At 43.2% G+C, this 20,201-nt stretch overlaps 1 pseudogene; it reads right to left on the bottom strand.

The window, feature by feature from the left end:
• Positions 1-772: 772 nt before the first annotated feature.
• On the bottom strand, positions 773-18,326 carry LOC124023324 (annotated as a pseudogene).
• Positions 18,327-20,201: the final 1,875 nt, after the last annotated feature.

Below are 20,201 nucleotides of genomic sequence, written 5' to 3' on the forward strand. Positions count from 1 at the left end.
CTCACTATAGACCAGGTTATGAGGTTGTTAGGTGGAGGGTTAAGGTCACTACAGTATAAACTCAGTATAGACCAGGTTATGAGGTTGCTAGGTGTTGGGTTAAGGTCACTACAGTATAAACTCAGTATAGACCAGGTTATGAGGTTGCTAGGTGTTGGGTTAAGGTCACTACAGTATAAACTCAGTATAGACCAGGTTATGAGGTTGATAGGTGTTGGGTTAAGGTCAGTATTAACCAGACTGTCTGGTAATTAGTCAAATATGATGTTATTGGTGTAGAAACAGTAAATGATCAGTAGGCTGGATGTATTATAAACATTATATTGTGAAGACATGTTTATTTAGTTAATAGCATTACACTGGACCAAACCTGTCTGGCTGTCTGTTGAATTATACTGGACCAAACCTGTCTGGCTGTCTGTTGAATTATACTGGACCAAACCTGTCTGGCTGTCTGTTGAATTACACTGGACCAAACCTGTCTGGCTGTCTGTTGAATTATACTGGACCAAACCTGTCTGGCTGTCTGTTGAATTACACTGGACCAAACCTGTCTGGCTGTCTGTTGAATTACACTGGACCAAACCTGTCTGGCTGTCTGTTGAATTATACTGGACCAAACCTGTCTGGCTGTCTGTTGAATTACTGGACCAAACCTGTCTGGCTGTCTGTTGAATTACACTGGACCAAACCTGTCTGGCTGTCTGTTGAATGGTAATGGACCAAACCTGTCTGGCTGTCTGTTGAATTACACTGGACCAAACCTGTCTGGCTGTCTGTTGAATTACACTGGACCAAACCTGTCTGGCTGTCTGTTGAATTACACTGGACCAAACCTGCCTGGCTGTCTGTTGAATTATACTGGACCAAACCTGTCTGACTGTCTGTTGAATTACACTGGACCAAACCTGTCTAGCTGTCTGTTGAATTACACTGGACCAAACCTGTCTAGCTGTCTGTTGAACGTGTCTATGAATAAACATGGAACAAAACACTAGAGTGTGATTTTCAGGAAGGATACTGGAATGTTAAGGTGAAACAGATTCTGGTTCTAGAACCTGGAGTGTATGAAGTTGAGTGTTCTGGAATGCTTTAGCCAGATGTTCTGGAGGAGTGTAATGTTGATTGTGATGTCATCACACCTTGACCACAGCCTTGCCGGTGTTGTCTCCCTGTAGCATGCCCATGAAGGCAGCAGGCATGTTGTTGAAACCAATGGTGATGTGTTCATTGCATCTCAGCTTGCCCTGAAAGATCAACACAAACATTTTATTATCATCTTCCTCGTCGTCAGCATCATCATTACCGTCATCACCATCATCACCTCTGTCATATTCCTCATCATGCTTACACAATGTTTGACAACTATTTTCATGGATTCACATGACTATAAAACTACCTTCACAAGGATTCCTAACTGGATTGGTTTCGAAAGTATCCTGAACACTGGTAATGGAACACTGGTATTGGAACACTGGTAATGGAACACTGGTATTAAAACACTGGTAATGGAACCCTGCCCCTGTACATCAGTCATCCAGTCTAATATTGTCACAAGTAGCAGAACACTGCTAATAAAAAACTGGTAATGGAACACTGGTAATACAACACTGGTAATACAACACTGGTAATGGAACACTGGTAATACAACACTGGTAATACAACACTGGTAATACAACACTGGTAATGGAACACTGGTAATACAACACTGGTAATAAAACACTGGTAATAAAACACTGGTAATACAACACTGGTAATACAACACTGGTAATACAACACTGGTAATACAACACTGGTAATGGAACACTGGTAATACAACACTGGTAATAAAACACTGGTAATACAACACTGGTAATACAACACTGGTAATGGAACACTGGTAATACAACACTGGTAATGGAACACTGGTAATACAACACTGGTAATGGAACACTGGTAATACAATACTGGTAATAAAACACTGGTAAAACAACACTGGTAATAGAACACTGGTAATACAACACTGGTAATACAACACTGGTAATACAACACTGGTAATACACTGGCACACTGGTAAAACAGTACTGGTAATGGAACACTGGTAATGGAACACTGGTAATAATGGTAATGGAACACTGGTAATACAACACTGGTAATAAAACACTGGTAATGGAACACTGGTAATAACAAATGGAACTGGTAATACAACACTGGTAATACAACACTGGTAATAAACACTGGTAATACAAATGGAACACTGGTAATACAACACTGGTAATACAACACTGGTAATGGAACACTGGTAATAAAACACTGGTAATACAACACTGGTAATGGAACACTGGTAATACAACACTGGTAATAACAACACTGGTAATAAAACACTGGTAATACAACACTGGTAATACAACACTGGTAATACAACACTGGTAATACAACACTGGTAATGGAACACTGGTAATACAACACTGGTAATGGAACAACACTGGTAATACAACACTGGTAATACAACACTGGTAATACAACACTGGTAATACAACACTGGTAATAAAACAACTGGTAATACAACAACAACACTGGTAATACAACACTGGTAATGGAACACTGGTAATACACACTGGTAATGGAACACTGGTAATGGTAACAACACTGGTAATACAACACTGGTAATACAACACTGGTAATAAACAACACTGGTAATGGAACATGGTAACACTGGTAATAAAACAACACTGGTAATGGTAACACTGGTAATACAACACTGGTAATACAACACTGGTAACACTGGTAATACAACACTGGTAATACAACACTGGTAATACAACACTGGTAATACAACACTGGTAATAAAATACAACACTGGTAATGGAACACTGGTAATACAACACTGGTAATGGAACACTGGTAATACAACACTGGTAATAAAACACTGGTAATACAACACTGGTAATGGAACACTGGTAATACAACACTGGTAATAAAAACTGGTAATAAAACACTGGTAATACAACACTGGTAATGGAACACTGGTAATACAACACTGGTAATACAACACTGGTAATACAACACTGGTAATACAACACTGGTAATAAACACTGGTAATACAACACTGTAATACAACACTGGTAATAAAACACTGGTAATAAAACACTGGTAATGGAACACTGGTAATACAACACTAATACAACACTGGTAATGGAACACTGGTAATACAACACTGGTAATACAACACTGGTAATGGAACACTGGTAATACAACACTGGTAATACAACACTGGTAATACAACACTGGTAATGGAACACTGGTAAACACTGGTACAACACTGGTAATGGAAAACACTGGTAATGGAACACTGGTAATACTGGTAATACAACACTGGTAATAACAACACACTGGTAATACAACACTGGTAACACTGGTAATACAACACTGGTAAAACAACACTGGTAATGGGAACACTGGTAATACAACACTGGTAATGGAACACAACACTGGTAATAAAACAACACTGGTAAAACAACACTGGTAATGGACACAACACTGGTAATACAACACTGGTAATACAACACTGGTAATACAACACTGGTAATGGAACACTGGTAATACAACACTGGTAATACAACACTGGTAATAGAACACTAGTAAAACAACACTGAACACTGGTAATGGAACACTGGTAATAGAACACTGGCAATAGAACACTGGTAATAGAACACTGGTAATAGAACACTAATAATAGAACACTGGTAATAGAACACTAGTAATAGAAAACTGGTAATAGAACACTGGTAATAGAACACTGGTAATAGAAAACTAGTAGTAGAACCCTGGTAACAGAATCCTGGTAATAGAACACTAGTAGTAGAACCCTGGTAATATAACACTAGTAATAGAACACTTATTAGAACACTGGTAGTAGAACCCAGGTAGTAGAACACTGGTAATAGAACCCTGGTAATAGACCACTAGTAGTAGAACACTAGTAGTAGAACACTGGTAATAGAATCCTGGTAATAGAACACTGGTAATAGAAACCTGGTAATAGAACAATAGTAATAGAACCCTGCTAGTAGAACCCTCTCTCTGTACCTCAGTCATCCAGGCCATCAGCCTCCTCAGTGACTGCTGGTGTTTGTTTTTCCAGCGAGCACACAGGAAGCCCTCCATCCTCAGCTGCTTGAAGATCATATGGGTGTGTACATACGGCCCTGAAATATAAACACATACAGTAGCCACATATTAACATGTACAGATATACAGATCCAGTTACACAGATACAGTAAGATCATATGGGTCTGAACATACGGCCCTGAAATATAAATAAATAACTGTGGTGAGGACAGAAGACCTGTCTGTGGTGTGGACAGTAGACCTGTCTGTGGTGTGGACAGTAGACCTGTCTGTGGTGTGGACAGAAGACCTGTCTGTGGTGTGGACAGTAGACCTGTCTGTGGCGTGGACAGTATACCTGTCTGTGGCGTGGACAGTAGACCTGTCTGTGGTGTGGACAGTAGCCTGTCTGTGGTGTGGACAGTATACCTGTCTGTGGTGTGGACAGTATACCTGTCTGTGGTGTGGACAGTAGTCCTGTCTGTGGTGTGGACAGTATACCTGTCTGTGGTGTGGACAGTATATCTGTCTGTGGTGTGGACAGTATACCCCTCTGTAGTGTGGACAGTATACCTGTCTGTGGTGTGGACAGTATACCTGTCTGTGGTGTGGACAGTATACCTGTCTGTGGTGTGGACAGTAGTCCTGTCTGTGGTGTGGACAGTATACCTGTCTGTGGTGTGGACAGTAGTCCTGTCTGTGGTGTGGACAGTATACCTGTCTGTGGTGTGGACAGTAGACCTGTCTGTGGTGTGGACAGTATACCTGTCTGTGGTGTGGACAGTAGACCTGTCTGTGGTGTGGACAGTATACCTGTCTGTGGTGTGGACAGTATACCTGTCTGTGGTGTGGACAGTAGACCTGTCTGTGGTGTGGACAGTATACCTGTCTGTGGTGTGGACAGTATACCTGTCTGTGGTGTGGACAGTAGTCCTGTCTGTGGTGTGGACAGTATACCTGTCTGTAGTGTGGACAGTATACCTGTCTGTGGTGTGGTGTCGTTGTACATGGAGATGCTTCCACACACAGCTATTCTGCCATACTCTCTCATCTGAGGCATCACTACACTGGAGAACTTCCCACCAACCTGGACGGAGAGAGAGATTGAGCTTTGATACACACACACACACACACACACACACACACACACACACACACACACACACACACACACACACACACACACACACACACACACACACACACACACACACACACACACACACACACACACACACACACACACACACACACGTCCACACACACGCATGTCCACACACACGCATGTCCACACACACACAAAGAGTGCGTGTGTGCGAGTGGTGCAGCGACCTCACGTTCTCAAAGTAGCAGTCGTATCCGTGTGGCGCGGCCTCCCTGAGTGATTCCTCCAGGGAGGTGGCAGTCTTGTAGTTGAAGACCTGGTCAAAACCCAGCTCCTTTAGATAGGACACCTTGGTATCTGTCCCCGCACAGCCCACCACTCTGCAGCCCTGAGGACGGACACACACACACACAGTGTCACGACTTCTGCCAAAGTCGGTCCCTCTCCTTGTTCGGGTGGCGTTCGGCGGTCAACGTCACCAGTCTTCTAGCCACTGCCGATCCACTTTTCATTTTCCATTTATTTTGTCTTTGTTTTCTACACACCTGGTTTCTATTCCCCAATTACATGTTCATTATTTAACCTCTGCTCCAGCAGGTTTATCTCTCTGGTCACCCCCAAAGCCAATTACTCCTTCAAGTTCTCTGCTGCCAATGACTGGAACGAACTACAAAAATCTCTGAAACTGGAAACACTTATCTCCCTCACTAGCTTTAAGCACCAGCTGTCAGATCATCTCACAGATTATTGCACCTGTACATAGCCCATCTATAATTTAGCCCAAACAACTACCTCATCCCCTACTATATTTATTTATTTTGCTCCTTTGCACCCCATTATTTCTATTTCTACTTTGCACATTCTTCCACTGCAAATCTACCATTCCAGTGTTTTACTTGCTATATTGTATTTACTTTGCCACCATGGCCTTTTTTTGCCTTTACCTCCCTTATCTCACCTAATTTGCTCACATTGTATATAGACTTATTTTCCTACTGTATTATTGACTGTATGTTTGTTTTACTCCATGTGTAACTCTGTGTTGTTGGATGTGTCGAACTGCTTTGCTTTATCTTGGCCAGATCGCAATTGTAAATGAGAACTTGTTCTCAACTTGCCTACCTGGTTAAATAAAGGTGAAAAACGAAATGAAATAAAAATGTTTGTTTGTGAGTTGTTGGTTATTGTATTACGATCGTTATTGTGGGCTTCGTTTATTATGTTGTATGTTGTGAATATTATGAGTAAATATGTGTTTTACTCAATGCGCCTGACTCTCTACACCAGCTACACACAGACCTTATTACACACAGACTCACTATACATTATGAAAGTCACTGGTAACACACAGAGACACATGGAATGTAGAACACAACTTATCCTCATCTTCAGGAAGTAACTAACACTGTTGAGACGTTGTTGGGAATGCTCTGGGAACGTTGGGGGAATGTTGTACCTTGATCTTGGCGATCTGTCCCACCACTGAGCCCACGGCTCCTGCTGCAGCGTTCACCAGAAGAGTCTCCCCTTCTTTATCTCACACACTTCCTCTAGTCCATACAGAGCTGTCAGACTAGAGAGATATCATCATCACCATCAGCACTAATATAACCACTAATGTATATCACACACCTCAACCACACAGGGCAGTATGCATATCTATCTATCTATCGAGAGAGATCCATCCATCCTACCCAGGCATGCCGATGGCCCCCAGGGCCAGGGAGAGGGGATGTCCTGGGGCCAGTCGGGAAGCACAGGGGTCAGCTCTGCCCCATCACACACCCAGTGACTCCTCCATCCACAATCACTGACCACATGGCAGCCCACCGGGAAGCTGGGGTTATAGCTCTGGATCACCCTGGAGAGGGGTGTGTGTGTGTGTGTGTGTGTGTGTGTGTGTGTGTGTGTGTGTGTGTGTGTGTGTGTGTGTGTGTGTGTGTGTGTGTGTGTGTGTGTGTGTGTGTGTGTGTGTGTGTGTGTGTGTGTGTCAACATGCCTCACAGTCAGTCTGTAGTGTGTCAACATGACTGTCAGTCAGTCTATAGTGTCAACATGACTGTCAGTCAGTCTATAGTGTCAACATGACTGTCAGTCAGTCTATAGTGTCAACATGACTGTCAGTCAGTCTATAGTGTCAACATGACTGTCAGTCAGTCTATAGTGTCAACATGACTGTCAGTCAGTCTATAGTGTCAACATGACTGTCAGTCAGTCTATAGTGTCAACATGACTGTCAGTCAGTCTATAGTGTCAACATGACTGTCAGTCAGTCTATAGTGTCAACATGACTGTCAGTCAGTCTATAGTGTCAACATGACTGTGTCAACAACATGACTGTCAGTCAGTCTATAGTGTCAACATGACTGTCAGTCAGTCTATATGTGTCAACATGACTGTCAGTCCCCCAGTAGTGTCAACATGACTGTCAGTCAGTCTATAGTGTCAACATGACTGTCAGTCAGTCTATAGTGTCAACATGACTGTCAGTCAGTCTAACAGTGTCAACATGACTGTCAGTCAGTGTCAACATGACTGTCAGTCAGTCTATAGTGTCAGTCAGTCTATAGTGTCAACATGACTGTCAGTCAGTCTATAGTGTCAACATGACTGTCAGTCAGTCTATAGTTTGTTAAGTCATATTCATGACTGTCAGTCAGTCTATCAGTGTCAACATGACTGTCAGTCAGTCTATAGTTTTCCCCTCTGTCATTACAATTCTGACTGTCAGTCAGTCTTTATATGTCAACATGACTGTCAGTGGTCTATAGTGTCAACATGACTGTCAGTCAGTCTATAGTGTCAACATGACTGTCAGTCAGTCTAGTATGTGTTTGCATCCACATGCCCGCCTCCCTCCCCCATAATGTACCCTTACTTGGCAACTTGTGATCCAATCATAACGTCTCCCTCCTTCATCATTGTCTGGCTGTAGGGTCTCATGTAAGGGTCCACACTGAGGAACACAGCCTCCAACAGCACCTGAACAGTGGTCTATTCATTAGTACACACCGTAGCGAAACATTTAGCAAATGAAAATATTTTTCAAAAAAAAATGTATAATTTGTTAAGGGGTATATTCATTAGTGGACACCGTTTTGCAAAGAAAACACGTTTTTTTAAACACAGATATCAAGTCATTTCACATGCCATGGAACAATGATGCAGTTTCCGGTAGGGCGCCAAGACAATTTTCCCCTCTGGGACATTAAGGGGCAATTCTGCCACTTTCAACTTCATAATCTTTATCTCCATTAACAATCCAGTGTCTACATGTGAAAACAGTGTGTTTCTATGATCCGTGGTTAAAAAGAGAAGAAGGTCCTCTAAAAGTATTCTCTGTGACATCACAGGGTAGAATTAAAACAGTGATTTCTTGCTCCCCACGTCACTGCAAATCTCAGCGTTAGAAAAACCCTGTTTTTAAAAATGTTTTAACTTTTGATGAATTGAAAATGAAAGAGAGCCGCACACTCTAGGAGCTCAGATGCAAACATGTAATTACCAACATTTCGACAGCCAAGCTGTCTTCATCAGGGTATAATCACAAACACTGCGGGATGAATCGTTTATACAGTGTCAAAAGACACAGGTGTCTGTAATCATGGCCAAGAGTGGCCTAATGTCATTGGTTAATTCTAGTCACTTTCTATACTTTGCCGAAATTACACAAGAATGTTACAAAACCTCCAGGGCACCCTATTGTAGAGGGCATTGATGCAGTAACAGCCCCTATTGTAGCGGGCATTGATGCAGTAACAGCCCCTATTGTAGAGGGCATTGATGCAGTAACAGCCCCTATTGTAGAGGGCATTGATGCAGTAACAGCCCCTATTGTAGAGGGCATTGATGCAGTAACAGCCCCTATTGTAGAGGGCATTGATGCAGTAACAGCCCCTATTGTAGAGGGCATTGATGCAGTAACAGCCCCTATTGTAGAGGGCATTGATGCAGTAACAGCCCCTATTGTAGAGGGCATTGATGCAGTAACAGCCCCTATTGTAGAGGGCATTGATGCAGTAACAGCCCCTATTGTAGAGGGCATTGATGCAGTAACAGCCCCTATTGTAGAGGGCATTGATGCAGTAACAGCCCCTATTGTAGAGGGCATTGATGCAGTAACAGCCCCTATTGTAGAGGGCATTGATGCAGTAACAGCCCCTATTGTAGAGGGCATTGATGCAGTAACAGCCCCTATTGTAGAGGGCATTGATGCAGTAACAGCCCCTATTGTAGAGGGCATTGATGCAGTAACAGCCCCTATTGTAGAGGGCATTGATGCAGTAACAGCCCCTATTGTAGAGGGCATTGATGCAGTAACAGCCCCTATTGTAGAGGGCATTGATGCAGTAACAGCCCCTATTGTAGAGGGCATTGATGCAGTAACAGCCCCTATTGTAGAGGGCATTGATGCAGTAACAGCCCCTATTGTAGAGGCATTGATGCAGTAACAGCCCCTATTGTAGAGGGCATTGATGCAGTAACAGCCCCTATTGTAGAGGGCATTGATGCAGTAACAGCCCCTATTGTAGAGGGCATTGATGCAGTAACAGCCCCTATTGTATTGATGGGCATTGATGCAGTAACAGCCCCTATTGTAGAGGGCATTGATGCAGTAACAGCCCCTATTGTAGAGGGCATTGATGCAGTAACAGCCCCTATTGTAGCAGGCATTGATGCAGTAACAGCCCCTATTGTAGAGGGCATTGATGCAGTAACAGCCCCTATTGTAGAGGGCATTGATGCAGTAACAGCCCCTATTGTAGAGGGCATTGATGCAGTAACAGCCCCTATTGTAGAGGGCATTGATGCAGTAACAGCTCCTATTGTAGAGGGCATTGATGCAGTAACAGCCCCTATTGTAGAGGGCATTGATGCAGTAACAGCCCCTATTGTAGAGGGCATTGATGCAGTAACAGCCCCTATTGTAGAGGGCATTGATGCAGTAACAGCCCCTATTGTAGAGGGCATTGATGCAGTAACAGCCCCTATTGTAGAGGGCATTGATGCAGTAACAGCCCCTATTGTAGCAGGGCATTGATGCAGTAACAGCTCCTATTGTAGAGGGCATTGATGCAGTAACAGCCCCTATTGTAGAGGGCATTGATGCAGTAACAGCCCCTATTGTAGTAGGGGCATTGATGCAGTAACAGCCCCTATTGTAGAGGGCATTGATGCAGTAACAGCCCCTATTGTAGCGGGCATTGATGCAGTAACAGCCCCTATTGTAGATGGGCATTGATGATGCAGTAACAGCCCCTATTGTAGAGGGCATTGATGCAGTAACAGCCCCTATTGTAGAGGGCATTGATGCAGTAACAGCCCCTATTGTAGAGGGCATTGATGCAGTAACAGCCCCTATTGTAGAGGGCATTGATGCAGTAACAGCCCCTATTGTAGAGGGCATTGATGCAGTAACAGCATTGTAGAGGGCATTGATGCAGTAACAGCCCCTATTGTAGAGGGCATTGATGCAGTAACAGCCCCTATTGTAGAGGGCATTGATGCAGTAACAGCCCCTATTGTAGAGGGCATTGATGCAGTAACAGCCCCTATTGTAGAGGGCATTGATGCAGTAACAGCTCCTATTGTAGAGGGCATTGATAGAGGGCATTGATGCAGTAACAGCCCCTATTGTAGAGGGCAGGCATTGATGCAGTAACAGCCCCTATTGTAGAGGGCATTGATGCAGTAACAGCCCCTATTGTAGAGGGCATTGATGCAGTAACAGCCCCTATTGTAGAGGGCATTGATGCAGTAACAGCCCCTATTGTAGAGGGCATTGATGCAGTAACAGCCCCTATTGTAGAGGGCATTGATGCAGTAACAGCTCCTATTGTAGAGGGCATTGATGCAGTAACAGCCCCTATTGTAGCAGGCATTGATGCAGTAACAGCCCCTATTGTAGAGGGCATTGATGCAGTAACAGCCCCTATTGTAGAGGGCATTGATGCAGTAACAGCCCCTATTGTAGAGGGCATTGATGCAGTAACAGCCCCTATTGTAGAGGGCATTGATGCAGTAACAGCTCCTATTGTAGCAGGCATTGATGCAGTAACAGCCCCTATTGTAGCAGGCATTGATGCAGTAACAGCCCCTATTGTAGAGGGCATTGATGCAGTAACAGCTCCTATTGTAGAGGGCATTGATGCAGTAACAGCCCCTATTGTAGAGGGCATTGATGCAGTAACAGCCCCTATTGTAGAGGGCATTGATGCAGTAACAGCTCCTATTGTAGAGGGCATTGATGCAGTAACAGCTCCTATTGTAGAGGGCATTGATGCAGTAACAGCTCCTATTGTAGAGGGCATTGATGCAGTAACAGCTCCTATTGTAGAGGGCATTGATGCAGTAACAGCCCCTATTGTAGAGGGCATTGATGCAGTAACAGCCCCTATTGTAGAGGGCATTGATGCAGTAACAGCCCCTATTGTAGAGGGCATTGATGCAGTAACAGCCCCTATTGTAGCGGGCATTGATGCAGTAACAGCCCCTATTGTAGAGGGCATTGATGCAGTAACAGCCCCTATTGTAGAGGGCATTGATGCAGTAACAGCCCCTATTGTAGAGGGCATTGATGCAGTAACAGCTCCTATTGTAGAGGGCATTGATGCAGTAACGCTTAACACAGGAACGGACTGAACTGATCCTATTGTAGAGGGCATTGATGCAGTAACAGCCCCTATTGTAGAGGGCATTGATGCAGTAACGGCTCCTATTGTAGAGGGCATTGATGCAGTAACGGCTCCTATTGTAGAGGGCATTGATGCAGTAACAGCCCCTATTGTAGAGGGCATTGATGCAGTAACAGCTCCTATTGTAGCGGGCATTGATGCAGTAACGGCTCCTATTGTAGAGGGCATTGATGCAGTAACAGCTCCTATTGTAGAGGGTATTGATGCAGTAACGGCTCCTATTGTAGAGGGCATTGATGCAGTAACAGCTCCTATTGTAGAGGGCATTGATGCAGTAACAGCTCCTATTGTAGAGGGCATTGATGCAGTAACAGCTCCTATTGTAGAGGGCATTGATGCAGTAACGGCTCCTATTGTAGAGGGCATTGATGCAGTAACAGCCCCTATTGTAGAGGGCATTGATGTAGTAACAGCCCCTCTATCTACTTTTGTTAACTTTTTTATTAGACCACTCGCAGAACAGCTACCCTCCTTTGTAAAGGACACCAGCAGTATGATCTCAGAACAGCTACCCTCCTTTGTAAAGGACACCAGCAGTATGATCTCAGAACAGCTAAAACGGCCCTCCTTTATAAAGGACACCAGCAGTATGATCTCAGAACAGCCCTCCTCCTTTGTAAAGGACACCAGCAAAAGATCACTATCTCTTTTATGATCTCAGAAACAGCTACCCTCCTTTGTAAAAACACCAGCAGTATGATCTCAGAACAGCTCCCTCCTTTGCAGGACACCAGCAGTATGATCTCAGAACAGCTCCCTCCTTTGTAAAGGACACCAGCAGTATGATCTCAGAACAGCTCCCCTCCTTTGTAAAGGACACCAGCAGTATGATCTCAGAACAGCTCCCCTCCTTTGTAAAGGACACCAGCAGTATGATCTCAGAACAGCTCCCCTCCTTTATAAAGGACACCAGCAGTATGATCTCAGAACAGCTCCCCTCCTTTGTAAAGGACACCAGCAGTATGATCTCAGAACAGCCTCCGGCACCCCGGCCATCAACCTCATTGGCCCCTGAAGACCGTGCGCAATCATGTATTCCTCCGGCACTGTCAAATGCAGGTTCACTCCTGAAACCAACAAAACACTTCACATGACAAGTGGACCAATTAATAGAAGGATACATCCCTCTCCTTTGTAAAGGACACCAGCAGTATGATCTCAGAACAGCTCCCCTCCTTTTCTAAAGGACACCAGCAGTATGATCTCAGAACAGCTGACCCTCCTTTGTAAAGAGTCCAGGACACCAGCAGTATGATCTCAGAACAGCTCCCAAGAGTGCTCCTTTATAAAGGACACCAGCAGTATGATCTCAGAACAGCTCCCCATCCTTTGTAAAGGACACCAGCAGTATGATCTCAGAACAGCTCCCACCTTTGTAAAGGACACCAGCAGTATGATCTCAGAACAGCTCCCCTCCTTTGTAAAGGACACCAGCAGTATGATCTCTATCATTGAATCTCTTGATCCTCTCCCTGAGAATACCTTGTTAGTTACTTCTGATGTTGTGTCATTATACACTAATATTCCACACGAGGGCAGGTCCCCCGCAGCTATGGAACATTTTCTTCTGCAACGTGACCCTAATGAACTACCTTCCAGTGCTGCATTGTAACATTGGCTGAAATAGTACTCACACATAACTAATGGAAAACAAATGTAACACTTATAAATGTAGATCCTTCAAACACCCTTTAATGTTTCTAAATGATTTCTTTATTCAGACGAAAGGTGCTAATTTGTAAGACCAGCAGAGGGAAACGAATGTGGGTTACATGGAGAAACAGTCTATTTTCAATCCTCTAGAAAATGTTTTCTTGCCTAACATCATTATGTGGAAACGGTATATTGATGATATTTGTGTTCTATGGAGGGGTGATGCAAAACAGCTCCAGGCGTTCCATGCTTTTCTTCACTCCTGTTCTGAGCATCTGAGATTTACTCTGCAATCTGATACACGTCTAATCAGTGCTCTTGATCTTCTGATCTCGTGTGATGATAATGTTCTATACACTGATCTTTACAGGAAACCTACTGATCCTAACAGTTTGTTGAGGGCTGATAGTTGTCACCCACTTCCCTTAAAAAATATTTTGCCCTACAGCCAATTCTGTCGAATCAAAAGAATTTGCAAAAAACAGTCCGATTTCGACAGAAATATGGCTGAGACGCAAAGAAAGTTCAAGGACAGGGGCTACAAGAATGATCAGATTAATATTGCCATTGAGAAAATTCAAAACAAAACGAGACATGACCTTTTTCAAGGTCAGTCTCGCAAAAAGACGCATTCTTGTGTTCTAACTACCCGCTATTCAAAACGTTCTGAACAAATGAAGGGAATCGTTCACAAACATTGGCACATTCTAAAATCCGATGATAGTCTCAGGAATGTGTTTTCAGACCTTCCCTTGGTCGTATTCTCGCGGGGCAGAAATCTCAGAGACCAATTGGTAAACTCTGATTTACCACCCCAAGATATTCCTGAACAACGTCTATTTGCGCCCCTACTGGATGGAAATTACAAATGTAATGGCTGTGCTCAATGCAATGGCACTTATAAATGTAGATCCTTCAAACACCCTCAAACAGGGAAATCGATCCCAATCAAAGATGTTATCACGTGCTTCACTAAGGCAGTTATTTATCTTATAACTTGTCCTTGTGGTAAAAATTGTGGGTAAAACAAAGCGCGAATTAAAAGTACGTATCTCAGAGCATCGTAGCACCATTAAGTGCAACAACTTTACTTACCCAGTTGCGGCCCACTTCTTAGAGGCAGGCCACCCGATTTTGTCTCTGCGTTATATTGGCATCGAACATGTCACCCTCCCTAGGAGAGGGGGTGACCTTGATCATTTATTGTTAAAACGAGAGGCTGCCTGGATCTTTAATTTAAAGACCCTTGCGCCCTTCGGTCTCAACGTAGACTTTGATCTGAAGCCATTCTTGTGATTATTGTGACTTTGCCATTGTAATTGTTTGTAAGCTTGTGTAGTCTAAAATGAATCTATGATCGTATGCTGTCCATTTGTTGTTTGTATGTTGTTGTTTGTGTGCCATTTTAATATTTGAAAATTAACCAATGATATTAGGCCACTCTTGGCCATGATTACAGACACCTGTGTCTTTTGACACTATATAAACTAGTCATCCAGCAGTGTTTGTGATTATACCCTGATGAAGACAGCTTGGCTGTCGAAACATTGGTAATTACATTTTTGCATCTGAGCTCCTAGAGTGTGCGGCTCTCTTATTTTCAAGTTTTCTACTCCGCTAGCCAGCACCTCTAGCCAGCACCTCTAGCCAGCACCTCTAGCCAGCACCTCTAGCCAGCACCTCTAGCCAGCACCTCTAGCCAGCACCTCGCCTAAATAGGTGTGCATTTCTTTTTCTTCTAGATTAACTTTTGATGATGTCATCGAGTAGAACTTTTTAAAGTTATATTTTTTTCTACAAAACATAGAAATGCTAAATTTCCACATATGTAGTAGACACTGTTATTGTGCTGCATATGATGAAGATAAGGTTGGAAATGGTGGAATTGCCCTTCAAAATCTATCCTATCCTATCCTCACCTGTCCATTCTTGGGCTGCGGCAGCGTCTCCTCCCTCAGATGGAAGTCACTAGCCTTGGGGAAACCCTGGAAGTGCTGCCGTAACGTCCAGGCCTTGGACACAACCATGGTGCTCTGCTCCTCTGGTCTAAAATACTAGATCTGTAGAGACTGGCTGGAGGGAAGAGGAGGAGACAGAGGTATGAGTGTATGAGAGAGACAGAGGGAGATACTGAACATGTGTTTTGGGTTGAAATCACAGCGTAAATATTTGCATTCCTTTGTGCATATGCTAATAAACCCTATCACAGCTATGTTTACTCAGGGCAGGTCATGAAAACGACTTTGTCCCAATGTTTTCTCAGGGCAAGTCATGGAAACTATTGTTTAGCCATGTTTACTCAGGGCAGGTCATGAAAACTATTGTTATGGCATAAAAACAGATTAAGCTACTTTGGGTTGGGAGCAAAATACATTTTCATTCACTACTGTAAGATAATGGACAATAAAGTATTAGTATTGTAATTCCAATGATTCTACTTGAATCTACCTAAATATGCTGATTACTGCAGCATAAAACTCAAGGGCGCGATTTTGGTTTTAGAAGTGGGGGGGGCATAACAATACATATATTGTTAACAGCCTATCCGACCGCTCGGAGACGTCCGCATGGTCCTAAAGCACACTTTTGCCTCGTTTTGTATCACATTTCCAATGATAAAACTGGGGTGGAAAAAATATGTGCATGCCTCCCCCCCGGTCCCCGTCCCCAGTGAAAGTTGCGCCCCTGATAAAAAAGAAGTATGTCCAGCTATCCTAGTCTTCACACTCTACATTTGATTTTCTGGCTGAACCTTTATTTAACTAGGCAAGTAAGTTAAGAACAAATTCTTATTTACAATGATGGCCTACCCCGGAAAACGCTGGGCCAATTGTGCGGCGCCCTGTGGGGCTCCCAATCATAGCCTGATGTGATACAGCATGGATTTGAACCAGAGACTGTAGTGACACCTCTTGCACTGATATGCAGTGCCTAAGACCGCTGCATCACTCGGCAGCCCATGTACATCGAGTACATTCCTTACCTAGCTATATTTCACTGTGTTAAGCTGATTAAATATTGTCATCTATGTTTTCCATTAAAGTATTTGGTAATTGAATGGAATTAGATCTAAGCATTGCCACTGTGGATTTCAGACAGCTTCATTTCAGCTACTTTGCAACAGTGTTGCTATGGGTTACTTTATAGGTGGCTGTAACGACTTTGATCTCGAATGTCCACCTCATACAGAGAAATGACACCTCGGCAATGAACTAAAGCAGCCGTTCAGAATTAAATATAGTTATGATGAATGGGCTTTTATGGAATGCAATATATGCACGTGTTCAGACAAGACAACTCAACCCAAGGCTGGTCCCAGATCTATTTGTATGCCGACTGTAGCCAACATGCAACCAACTCCTATTCCTATAGTCGTTGTTTGTGGTTGAAGTTGAATTATTGGTTTAAAACAGACGACCAAGCTATTCTATGCTAGCCGTTATGCTTAATGTAAAACTGATCAATATGTGTAGTTAATTCAACGTTTCTCAGGCGTCAACATGCGGAATAGACCTACTTCAGCAGCAACAACAAAAAGGCGAGGAGCGGAAGAACCCGCCCGTAAACTACATGCGTGCTGGTAAGCATCTCATCCAAGCAGCCAGATAACATAATGGGACTAGTCCTACTTTTAGCTCAAGCGAATCCTCACTCGTACGACATCCGTTAGTAAACGCGTAATTACGCCACCGCGAAATCGACTGAATGAGTGTAGGCCAACGTCTCATAAACGCGGAACTTGTAAATTCGATAAACATTTGTACTAGACAAAACCTGAATATAAACATTTGTACTAGACAAACACTGAATATTAGGGTAGAAAGTGTGGATATGTCTGTTTACTTTACCGTTTGGTCCGTGCTTGCGCGTCTGCTGTTTCAGTTCAGGCTCGCCCAAGTCTGCTGGAGAAAGTTGGCTTGTCGGTGGATCTCAGGATTGGGTATAGTAACTGATCTGTCGCAGTGTCCGGAAGGGAACTGTTGGCTTTGTTGCTGGCATTGGAGTTATAACGTTGCCTAACCTTTCACCCTAATATTTCATCACCGACCGAAAAAGCAGAATCATTGAACAGTGCGATGACAGAAGTTGTAGCCTAATGCTACGTTCATAACCAAGTGGACAGGTTGTATTTGCCATGTACGACTGGGGAAAAAACTCATCTTGAACGTCCTCTCCAACTGGTAATTACTAGAGGAAAACACGTTTATCATCCCTGAGCTCAGACTTCTCCCACATGCTGACCTTTGGCGTCATCTACTAAGAAAATTACTTCCAGAACAGCATTTTCTGCAGTTAAGTGCAACAAAACCTTATTTATAAAAAGTAATCTATTAATATGGTTTTGTAACATTATAATTTGTTTTCAAGCATGATGTCCATGGTTGATTCAACTTGTTGGCTTTTAGCCAGTTGCAGTTTCTCAAAGAGTTCAAAGCATGTGAATGCATCAACTGGTATTATGACTTCACAACTGGTACTTACCACTTCCATGAATGCAGCATTACTCTGTCAATTTATGCTGCATTCATAACCAAGTGGGAGGTGGTTATTACTAGAGGTGTGCCGAGTAGTCGAACAAGCAAGTATGGTGAAGGAAATGAGCAATTCTCTTGATCCGATTATGATCCGAGTCTTTCTTTATTATCCGTGATCGGAAACGCATCTTTCTCTTGTCACTCAGTCAAGTGAGGTGCTGCTACATCATCTAAATTGCTCAACTGGCTAGTTTGCCTGTCTGTAAAGAGAAGGGTCGGCTGTATATTGATCCTGCTGTTCTGATTGGATAGAGCTGTATGTCTCTGTCCACTCGCTTCATAATTTCACCCGATCACTTTCATTTCTGTTTCGGTGTGGTCATTCACGTTAGCATGCTTCTATGATAAATCACATGGCAAGGACGTTTGCTATCAAGCTGTCAATGTGCTTAATATCTAACAAACGGATGAGGGTAGGAAAAAAAATGAAACGCCAACTCGCATTCTGACTGAGAGCAAAATTATACGCCCACTGCAAGTTGAGGAGACAGAGGTGGAACACACACCCCTCCGCGGCTCCTACTCTGCAGGTTGTTTGGTCTATAAACGTGCAGGGAGATAGGTATTTGCCAACATCTACTCATCCGACCCAACTATCAACTGTCAATGTACAGATATGATTACGAATATGAGGATGGCCGTGTAATTAACAGTTGTGAAGTCGTAAATACCAGTTGGATACATTCGCGTGCTTTGACCTCATTGAGAAATGCCGATAAGATAATGGCCAACAAGCTGCTAGGTAATATTTAACTAGGCAAGTCAGTTAAGAACAAATTCTTATTTACAATGACTGCCACACCCAGACGACGCTAGGCCAATTGTGCGCCGCCCTTATGGGACTCCCAATCACATCCGGTTGTGATACAGTCTGGATTCGAACCAGGGTGTCTGTAGTGCGGCCTCTAGCACTGAGATGCAGTGCCTTAGACCGCTGCGCCAACTTGGAAGCCCAAGAGTAAGCCAATTAGTGTTCAAAAAACATATTTGTAGATTGTTTTTATAAATAATGTTGCATTAAATTTAACTGCCTAAAATGCACTTATCGAGATCATTTCCTTAGTAGGTGACATTAGAGGTCAACATGTGGGAGAAGTTGGAGCTCAGGGATTTCCCACTAGTAATTACGAGTCGAAGGGGCATTAAAGTGGTGGGAAGGTGGTAATTATGATATTCATGATATTGACTTACATTTGGATATTGTCTTTTTTTATTTAAATGTTTATTAATATCACACATTAAGGAATACTATTTATAGGTATATTGGCAGCACATTGTAGGAAATGTTTCATTTTATTCTTCCACCTCAACATGAATCGATTAATCACTTTTTTTTCTTAGTAGCTGAAAGTCATAGGCCTAGCTCTGGGCCAGGGCGTTAGTGCGCGTTTCACTTCAAAGATAACGCTTTGAACACACCGACTGTACCGCGCGCAAAATAGTTCGCTGCGTCATCTAGATATGTGTTACCATTTCTGTCAACCCGGTCACGCATACAGTTTGACGTAGGCGTTCGATAAATCCAACGTATAAACCACACAGAACGCACTGAAACAGCCTCTGCAACGCCATTGTTAAATGTCAACGCAGCGTTCCATTGGAAATTCATTTACTTCTGGTGTCCCAAAACGCACCTCACAGTCAGTGTGTTCAACGCGTAAAATATAAGAGAATGCGCCCTAACGCAGCTATGGAAGGAGAAACTGAAGTGCAAGCTCCAATCTATTTCGCCAGGTGGCGACAATAGTCCAGACAAAGTATCAATGATTTTCTACACACCCGTACACCAAGGCTTTTGCACTATTATTACCAGTACAGCATACATGGTCTATAGTGCCCCATTATATTACCAGTACAGCATACATGGTCTATAGTGCCCCATTATATTACCAGTACAGCATACATGGTCTATAGTGCCCCATTATATTACCAGTACAGCATACATGGTCTATAGTGACCCATTATATTACCAGTACATCATACATGGTCTATAGTGCTCCATTATATTACCAGTACAGCATACATGGTCTATAGTGCTCCATTATATTACCAGTACAGCATACATGGTCTATAGTGCCCCATTATATTACCAGTACAGCATACATGGTCTATAGTGCCCCATTA

The sequence above is a fragment of the Oncorhynchus gorbuscha genome, unplaced genomic scaffold (genome assembly GCF_021184085.1).
Source record: "Oncorhynchus gorbuscha isolate QuinsamMale2020 ecotype Even-year unplaced genomic scaffold, OgorEven_v1.0 Un_scaffold_1586, whole genome shotgun sequence".
NCBI classification, from domain to species: domain Eukaryota; kingdom Metazoa; phylum Chordata; class Actinopteri; order Salmoniformes; family Salmonidae; genus Oncorhynchus; species Oncorhynchus gorbuscha.